Raw genomic sequence first — 9,841 nt, 5'->3', positions numbered from 1 at the left:
TTGATAGAGATAAAGACTTTGGATTTATAACCAAGAAACCTAAGTTCAAGTCCTAACCTTGGTAATTTATATAGGTAATTTTGATCAACTAATTCACTTAACTTATTGAGATATTAGTTTTCTCACTGCTAAAGCAATCCTGCTATCAAACGAGTCAGTCAGCTCTCCATGTCTGTGCATTCCACATTTACTGATTTAATCAACCAGAGACTTAAAATATTAGAAAAAAATATATAATTCTGATATGGTGATGCATGCCTATAATCCCAGCACTGAGGAGGATAAGGCAAGAGGATTACTGTGAGGGACCAAACTGGTTACATAGCAAGGTCATGTCTCCAAGAACTAAAATAAACAAAAGTAGCAAACATGTACAGGTTTCTTACCTTGCCATTATATCATGGCTAGCATTAAGAATAATCTAGAGATAACTTTGTAATAACAGAATATAGGAGGATGTGCTTAAGCCAAATGCAAAGACAATGCAGTTTTATATAAGGTACTGAACATCTACAAATCTGGCCAATTTTAGAAATCCCAAACCCAAGTCCCTAAGGATCCTGAGGAAAGACTAAATTACACAAAACTAGCAAGAAAAGTAAAGGCAACAAAAATTGAAATATTGTATAAGCTGGACCTATAGCACAAGCCTGGAGTTCTAGCTACCAAGTAAGCTGTGCTAGGAGGATTCTAACTGTGATAGCTAATCTTGGTTGTCTACTTGACATACCTTGGAAGAAGGAACTTCAGTTGAGGAACTGTCTCCATCAGACTGGCCTGCAGACATATCCATGTGGCATTTTCTTGATTGCAAATTGATACAGTAGAGCCCAGTCCACTGTGGGCATTATCATCCACAGATGGATAGGCCTAGGCTAAGATAAGATAAATAAGGAAAGGAGTTGAACATAAGCCTCAGAGCAAGCCAGTGAGCAGTGTTCCTTTGTGGTCTGTTTCCAGTTCCTGCACTTCTGGCATTCTTTCCCATTCTGACTTTCTTCAGTGATGGATTGTAATCTGCAATGTGAAATAAACTCTCCAATACCTCCCGAAGTTATTCTTGGTCATGGTATTAATCACAGAAACAAAAAGCAAACCAGGACACAAGTTACGCAGTACTGAGTGAGTTCAAGGCCGAGGAGAGTATCTTAGTAAAAGTTTGATCCAATTAAGAAGCAAAGCCAGGCAGTGGTGGCGCACACCTTTAATCCCAGCACTTGGGAGGCAGAGGCAGGAGGATTTCTGAGTTCCAGTACAGCCATAGCTACACACAGGGAAACCCTGTCTCGAAAAAAAAAAAAAATTAAGAGGCAAAAAAGGAAAAGAGGAGATAATGATGTAATTATATTTTAATTTTTTAAAAAAATATTTAATTTTATGAAAAGCAGAAAGGAATCTGGAGATGTAGGTCAATGATAGATGCTTGTTAGAATCTGTAACACCTTGAGTTGAAGCTTTGATATCACAAGCACAAAAATAATAAGTTGGGTGAACCTAAAACCATTGGCCAGAGCTAGTTAGCAGGATACACCTCATGAGCTAACTCATAATCTATCAAGACTAGAGCAACATCTCATGAGTTAATTGTGATGAAATTATCCAGGACTGTTTGCACACTGGGTTGAGAAGGATTCTGGGTTCACTGAGAAAAAAAACAATTGTATGGTGGAAATGCCTGTTGCAATTATGAAAGGCTGATCGTATCAGAAGGGCATTGATTATTAAGGAGGGTGCCATTGGTGGCACATACTTGACATTACTCTTCTTAACAGGTGGGTGTTGTAATTGTCATCATAATGTCAGATGTCATCTGCAGCAGCCTTAAGAAGACAAGGCCAGTGCATTTAAGAAGCAACAGGACAGCAGCCCAAGGAGAATGGGGCTTGAAGAAGCAAGGGGCTTACTTGTTGGACTAGGAGTTAATTCCTACACAGCAAACTCTAGACAACGCAGGGACCTCCACTGGCTGGAACTAGAGCTCTACTACTCTTGTTCCTGTGGAAAGTTCCTCTCTATCTGCCTTGCCTCCTGCCTTGCAAGATAAAAACTTGCAGAACAATATACTCCCCTGACGTTAGCCTGCTCCATGATCTCTGTGGCCTAGATCTCCTAAGCCCCGTTCCTGTCAGTCCAAGTGGGATCTGACCTATACGTGGAGGTTTATGTAGTACCAAGTGCCCAGCTAAAAGCAACAGAAGACATTACTGGTGAATTTGTGCAGGAAAAAAAAAGCTATTCTCTTCTTGTTTGTTATATATTAAGTAGTTCATAGAATATGAGAAACAACCAAGAACAGCAAAGAACAATGTGAAAGAGCACTCCACGGAGCTGGGACCAGTGGACAAAAGTGTAGAATTGGGGCTGTTGATAACATGCGTAAGATGTGCTACAGCCTATGCAGCTGTCACTCGAGCCTCTACTGGCTGTGGAGGACATTGCCACTGCCTCCCTCAGCTGACTGGATTCTCAGAGCCTGTTGATTCTTTATGTCATTCGTTTCCAAGTCAGAAAGAAAAGCAACTAAATGACACAGGTGTAGTCAGGCACCCAAACCTTGGAGTTTGGAAAATGTGTGAGCCTTGAATGTTTAGCCGTATGGTAAAATATAAACGGTGTCACATCAGTTTAGGAGAGGGACTAAATGCTAGATGCATTTTGGGGCTACAGTAATAACAACAGATGCAAGGAAACGGGGACCATTAAGTCACCATGTCAGATATTGCTGTGCTAATTCCAAACACCTACAATTAGACCATGGTGTGGTCCACCAAAAAAAAAAAAGCAAACAAACAGAAAAAAAATGTTAAATTTCACTTCTTTGCTCCAACAGAGACTTCAGATTCACAGGGTCATCTTTTTTATTCTATTCCTTCAGATTACTCTCTCTTACTTTCAGTGTTCTAGCCATCAGTGAGAACCCTGATTAACACCTGTCACTCATTCCTGTCTCTCTTTCACTCCTGAAGCAGGCCACATCCTACAACCACAGACCAAATTGGGCAGACCATCTCCTGCTAAACCTTCCTTGGCTCTGCTTCTTTTCCACTGGGGCCTATTTCCTAATCTTCAACTAGCTCTGCCTTGATACTAGATCAATCTTTTAGTTGGCCTTCATTCTGCCTTTGCTCTAGTACAAACATCCTTCATCTCTCCATTCATGCATCCACCCATTCATCTACTCACACAACCAGCTATCTCCGCAGCCAGCCAGTCAGCAAACCACCCACCCACCCACCCAGCAACACTGTCCACCCATTCATCTACGACTTCAACTTATGTTACTGAATGCATTGCTCTGTGCTAGACAGCATAAATACTATAATAAATGAGTCCCTGGCAGACACGATGGACACTAGTAAAACAGTTCCCCTTATAAATGCATAATCAAAGATGCTATGAAAGAAAATTACAGGGTGGTGTGAAAGCATCACAATGGGCGCCCCCCCCCCCATTGGTGAAGAGGCCAGGGAAGCTGTCCCTAAAGAGATGACCTTTGAGGAGCGTTAAAGAATGAAGGAAATAACCTAACCTAGGTGGACAGGGATAAGCTAGCCAAAGGAATCAGTGAGTATGGATGTTGTCAGAGAGGAAAAAGCAGAATACATTTGGGAAATCAAAAGTCTGGTATAACAGAGGAGCCTATCCTTTGAATCATAATTCCAGGACATAATGCCAGGACAGCATGTCTGGCATTCAGTAAGGGCTCCAATAGTTACTGAAGGAGAAAATGGACAGATAGGTGGATGGATGGTAAGACTAAATGGTCAAGTGGATAAAGCTGTAATTCATAGCACAACCTATAACTGAGAAGCAAAACTGCAGCCTCCTGGTTCATCTGCCACCTTTAATCTCTACCTAGCCTTACAGCCACTTATGCCACACAGGCACTTATCACATTGTATATAATTGACTGGTTATTGTCTCCTCTTCCTCCATAATGAGTGTTTATAGGCCCTCGTCTTGTTTACCAAGAAGCCCAGCACCTAGCCCATTGCCTGCACAGAGGAAGTATTGCAATATAAACATTTAATGAGTTGGTAGGCATCAAAGTCAGGAGGGCAGGAGAGGGTGGAGTTGAGAGTGAGTCAGTGCCAGCACAGGAGAGGCTGAAAGCCAAGTGGAACACGCACATGCCAGCAGCATCCAGCATTCATGTCTGGAGACAGGCCCAGAGCCTGCAGGTGAGCAAGGAAGCAGGTGCACAGGACTCAAAGAGGAGCCACAGGGTGGATCCATGCCATCCAGGTTATGGTATCCTTCTGGCTGCTCTACAGGAGCTGGTTTATAGCTTTCAGGTTATACCACAGCCTTCAGGAGGCCTTGGCATTGACATTTAACCTTCTGCACAGACAGAGAAAGATGGACAAGATTTTGTGTGTGTACACACATCTATGTGCAGACCAAACTCCCCCACACACACCCATATATGAGTGTCCAGATCCTCTTGACCTGTACTGCTACTGCCCAGCCAGGTGACTGGCCTATTGGAGGAGTAAGCAAGTATGTACTAGAGAAGCCTGAGCCCTGGAGCAGTGGCCTGTCCACCCAGATGGAGACCCCCTTCCCCAGACAAAGTGAACCTTGCTGGGAAAGATAGCAACACCAAGTACCACAGATGGTTGTGACTTGTCTGGATGCTTCCTGTGGAGTTGCTGGAAACCAGATTCCCTATGCTGCCTATTCTGGCCCTCTTGTTTTGAATTAATGGCTTTCAAAATTACCAGGCCCACCATTTTTTGCTGCCCCTTTGGCTCCTTGTTTCTGCAAAGGCTACCCTGACTCTTCATGTGCTATTTAGTAAGTATTTAGTAAGAGTCCCAAGTATGTCTTAGGCACTAAGTCACCATATAAGGTTTTGTTTGTTTGTTTGTATTATGGGTCTCACTACTTAGCCCAGACTGGCTTGAAACTCACAATCTGTCTGCCTCAGCCTCCCTTGAGGTTGAGTTTACAGATATGATCTACTCTACTCTGCCTGTACTATTTCATCTTAATGTTTTCCTTCAATGGATTTCCTCATAGATGAAGATGACTAATGAACCAGAATTGGAGGTATTTAGGTCAGAGATGCTGCTAATTAATTGCTTCCGAAATGCCCAGCCATGTGGTTCTTCAGAGGAGTTAGACACAAACACCAACTTGGCCTCATTTGCATGGATGATGAAGCCCTAGGGCTTCATCTTGGCACCATCAATAGCTCACTTTACACCTGGCCACTCTTTACTCTTGTCAAGAATCTCAATCCTTGAACCTCATCATTTTATTCTACAGAGGTTTCTAGGGATAGTGATAAAAACCAGGCCAGTCCCAGGTAAACGGAGACAGTTGGTCAAACTCAAGTCTGTGTTCTTTTATAGGGGTTCTTCTGGCTCTGCTTCTATTTAAATGCTAAATAAAATGGCTCCCAAGATCTGGTTGTCCCCAGATGAGCAGATCCTTATATATACCAAGTGATACTATGTAAACCTTGCTCCTTAATTTAAAACTCCCCATTGGTTAAATAAAACTGGTGACATACAATAACTGTGGGGACCACAGAGAGGTGGAGTTCAAGTTATCCAGTTGGGGATCATAGGTAGGTGCTGAGGAGGGGGTGAGGAGGGAGAAGGAGCACAGAGAAGAAGATGGGAGGACAGGAGGTCTCCAGGAGTTATCATGGACTAACAGCACATGCCAGAATGATATGCCTCCCGAGGACACCAGAGTGCTACAGCAGAAGTGACCCAGAGGATTTCAAACATCAAGTATATGAAGAGCAGAGTTGAGCCAGTAGAGAGACTAACATTAAGAGATTTTGATGAGGGGTAATCCCCCAGTAATTATACAAAGCCGAAATATTATAGTTTGAGTCTCATTTATTTAAAGTTTGATGGGGATAGGTTTAACAAATATGGTTTTACATTCTTTGTTGCAACATGTTCAATAGGCAGTTTGGACCTGTCAGAGGGGGAGAGACAGAGTCTGCTGCACAAAGGAACTGGCTCGTCAGTCAGGCTCTCAGTCCACCCCTATATCCAGGCCAGGCCACTCACACCTAGGGACCTGCTGACTCAGCCACACCTGGGCTGCAAAGTCAGTCATTCTGCCAGCAACAGGAAAGGCAGCTTCAAGCTCTGGAGAGTGGAGGCAGACCGGCTACTCTGGTTTATTGCTGAGTGCCTCGCTGTAGCAGAGACCATTGCACAGCCAAGCTCAGTAATCGAGCAAGCAGTGACCCTAGTCTCTTTCTAGTGAGAGGCTTGGAGTAAATCCTTGAACCATGGCCTCACATGTCACTCTCCTCAATTCTCCTGTCTTGCCATTAAGCCTCATGACAATCCTCTTCCGTCCCTACCTCAAGGGTCAGCCTAGGAATTCCTTGTTGCCTAAAACCCAGGCCACCATAATTGTCATAGGGACTCCTTAAGGCTCTACCCAGGCCCTTTCAGCCAGTATCCAACAATACCTCATTGCCTTTTACCCATGAAAGTGATTTGCTCTGTGTCAGCCGAACTTCCCGTGACCCAGGGCTGGGATTTTTACATCCTCATCAGACATTTACATTCTCACTCTTGGCTTCAGGATCTGCTTCTAGGATATGCATGCCTAGGAAATCTGCATGTTGACTTTTCTGAATCTCTGAGCTGTCATCATTTGTAGATTCTATCCCAACCCCCACCCAGCTACATCCACAAGGTCAGTCACAGTTAGCCAAGTCAAACGATGAAAATGAAGCCCCAAAGGAAGGGCCAATATTTCCTCTTCCTAATTAATACATTTACCACCAGCTAGCTGCTCCACCCCACACAATCAATCTCTCCCTCTCCCTCTCCCTCTGTCCTTCCCCCTCCCCTCCTCCTCCCCCACCCCCTCCCCCTCCCCCTCCCTTCCATTCTCTCACTCTCAGAGGGTGCAAAATGTCTGGATCCTCTTGACCTGTGCTGCTACTGCCCAGCCAGGTGACTGGCCTATTGGAGGAGTGAGTGAGTATGTACTAGAGAAGCCTGAGCCCTGGAGCAGTGGCCTGTCCACCTAGATGGAGACCCCCTTCCCCAGACAAAGTGAACCTTGCTGGGAAAGATAGCAATACCAAGTACCACAGATGGTTGTGACTTGTCTGGATGCTTCCATTCAGACAAATAATAAAACCCTGTATGGTAACTTAGCACCCAAGACATACTAGGGACTCTTACTAAATACTTACTAAATAGCAGGAGCTGTTTGTAGCCTCACAGCTTCAAAGCTGGAAGGAACTGGGTGGGTCACTGAACTGCTGCTCAGTTATATGGGAATCTTGCTATTCTGTACTATGCACACACCAAAGGGCTTCAGCTTTTGCTCACCTCTGCCTGGAGGAGTGTTCCTTTCTTTTCCCAGGGCTAGCTGATACTTGGGAAAACCTCCAACATCCCATATTCATCTCTTTAAAGGAGACAGATCTTTGTGGTATGTGCTGTGTGATCCAATGCTTGATTCAGATAAGCCTTGCCCTACTGGTACCATGAGAGTTAGGGTGACATCTCTCTCCCATGATACAACCATCTCCAGCTATACCAAACAGGGTCCCAACATGGCTTACTCAAGATAAGACAATGTGAGGTAGGGTCTTAATTACAGTTCTATTGCTATGATGAGACACCATAACCAAAGCATCTTAGAAAGGAACACATTTAATTAAAGTCTTGCTTACAGTTTTAAAGAGTGAGTCCATGATCATAGCTGCAAAGATGGTTGCAGGCATGGTGCTGGAGGCATAGCTGAGAACTTACATCTGATCCACAACCACTTGACAGAAAAGGGGGGGGGGGCTTGGCCTAGTTTAGGCTTCTTGAAACTCCACCCCCACAACACACCTCCACCAAGCTCATACCTCCTAATATTTCCTAAACAGTCCACCACTGGAAACCAAACAGTTACATATATGAGCTTATGTGGACATTGCCATCCAAACCACCACAGGTAGATTTATTTTCAAAGTGAATACTGTTGAGGGAAGGCTATAAATGAAAGCTCAGCTACCTTCCTGAAGTAGCAGTAGTCCTTAGGTATGAAACTAGAGGAGGCTGTTACAAAGCCTAGAAAGTAGGTTAGTGTGCTGGAGATGGGCTATTAGTACCATCCAAGGGCTTTCAAATATTCTCTCTCTCCACCAGCCCCACCACCCAGAGTCAGAAGACAATGCTAAGGTGGATCTTATCAGGAAAGGCCTTTCCAGTAGAGTTTTCTAAAACAACTGTACACCAGGGGCTGTGCTCCAGGGGCTATGGAGCAGGGAGACTGAATTTTTGGCATTAGCTCTAAAAGCTGAGTGGGGAAAAAGCAAGAGATTTGTGAGCTTTAATAATTCCTAATGTGACTGGCTAGGGCAGGAAGCCTGGAAGGAGGGCACAAAAGGGCCCTTGCCTTTGAGAAGAGTGCCCAGGGCTTATGGCCTTCAGCTGTGGTCTGTCTTTGTCTCTTGCCATGATTTCTTTGCTGCCCCAGGCTAAGGACCCATTTCCTCACAGAAAGAACCTGTCTGACTGGTCTCTCCCATGTCAGAGTAGATGATGACTCTGAGCTGCTGAAGTTTCTTTGAGCCTGGAGCCTTGTTGAAGAGGTCTACACATGGTACTTGGGAGGCAGATCCCTGAGTTCAAGGCTAGTCTGATCTACAGAGAGAGTTCCAGGACAACCAGGGCAACTCTGAGAAACCAGAGAAACCCTGTCTTGAAAAACAAAACAAGCTTGAGCCCAAACTCTGCAGCCAGTCCCACAACACCCAGGAAGCTCCACTCCCAGGCTCTCCAATATGCCCAAGGATCATAGTATCAGAGGTGAGGACACAACATCTGTCCCAACACCACTGGGAATATTTGGGAGCAGCAGATCCAGGGAAACAGGAACCCTGCCTGACCAGTGGCATGGGTTCCTTCTGGTCTGGGCTGGAGCATTGAGGACCCAAACTCTACAGCCAGTCCCACAACACCCAGAAGAAGCTCTACTCCCAGATGTTCTAACACACCCAGGATCCCAGGATCCCAGGGGCTTGGTCACACCAGAATCTCAGAGTCCCAAAGGCAGCTTTACTACCAGGAGCTCTGACATACCCAGGATCTCAGGATCACAGGATAACAGGATCACAGGTTCCCAGAATCACAGGATCACAGAGACATCTGGACTCTGAGGAGTTCTGACACAACCAGGATCATAGGAAGGACAGGCTACTGTCAGATATAGCCAGGGCAGGTAGCACTAGCGAGAACCAGATGACAGGAGGCAAGCATAGAACATAAGCAACAGAAATCAAGGTTACTTGGCATCATCAGAACCCAATTCTCCAAACATAGCAAGTCCTAGATACACCATCACAACTGAAAAGCTAGATTCAGATCTAAAATCACTTCTCACAATGATGATAGAGAACTTTAAGGACATAAATAGCTCCCTTAAAGAAATACAGAACACAGGTAAACAGCTAGAAGCCCTTAAAGAAGAAACACAAAAATCCCTTGAAGAGTTACAGGAAAATACAATCAAATGGGCTAAGGAAAGGAACAAAACCATCCAAGACCAAAAAATAGAACGAAAAACAATAAAGAAATCACAAAGGGAGACAACCCTGGAAATAGAAAACCTAGGGAAGAGATCAGGAGTATAGATGCAAGCATCACCAAGAGAATACAAGAAACAGAAGAGAGAATCTCAGGTGCAGGAGATACCATAGAAAACAAAGTTTGGAGCTGAGACGAAAGGATGGACCATCCAGAGACTGCCCCACCCAGGGATTCATCCCATAATTAGCCACCAAACGCAGACACTATTGCATACGCCAGCAAGATTTTGCTGAAAGGACCCTGATATAGCTGTCTCTTGTGAGGCT

The 9,841-nt window shown here is 44.6% G+C and overlaps 1 long non-coding RNA gene across 1 annotated transcript in view; it reads right to left on the bottom strand.

Moving 5' to 3' along the window:
- The window catches only part of LOC110325441, a 77,470-nt gene that overhangs the window by 38,384 nt on the left and 29,245 nt on the right, over positions 1-9,841 (bottom strand). The window contains exon 2 of the long non-coding RNA XR_002380739.1: positions 731-875. This is a non-coding gene — a long non-coding RNA (uncharacterized LOC110325441). The remainder of the gene's footprint in view (positions 1-730; positions 876-9,841) is intronic.

Source organism: Mus pahari, chromosome 1 (assembly GCF_900095145.1).
Source record: "Mus pahari chromosome 1, PAHARI_EIJ_v1.1, whole genome shotgun sequence".
Lineage (NCBI taxonomy): Eukaryota > Metazoa > Chordata > Mammalia > Rodentia > Muridae > Mus > Mus pahari.
Note: the sequence above shows the minus strand (reverse complement) of the source record. Positions and strands in the feature narration are given on the sequence as shown.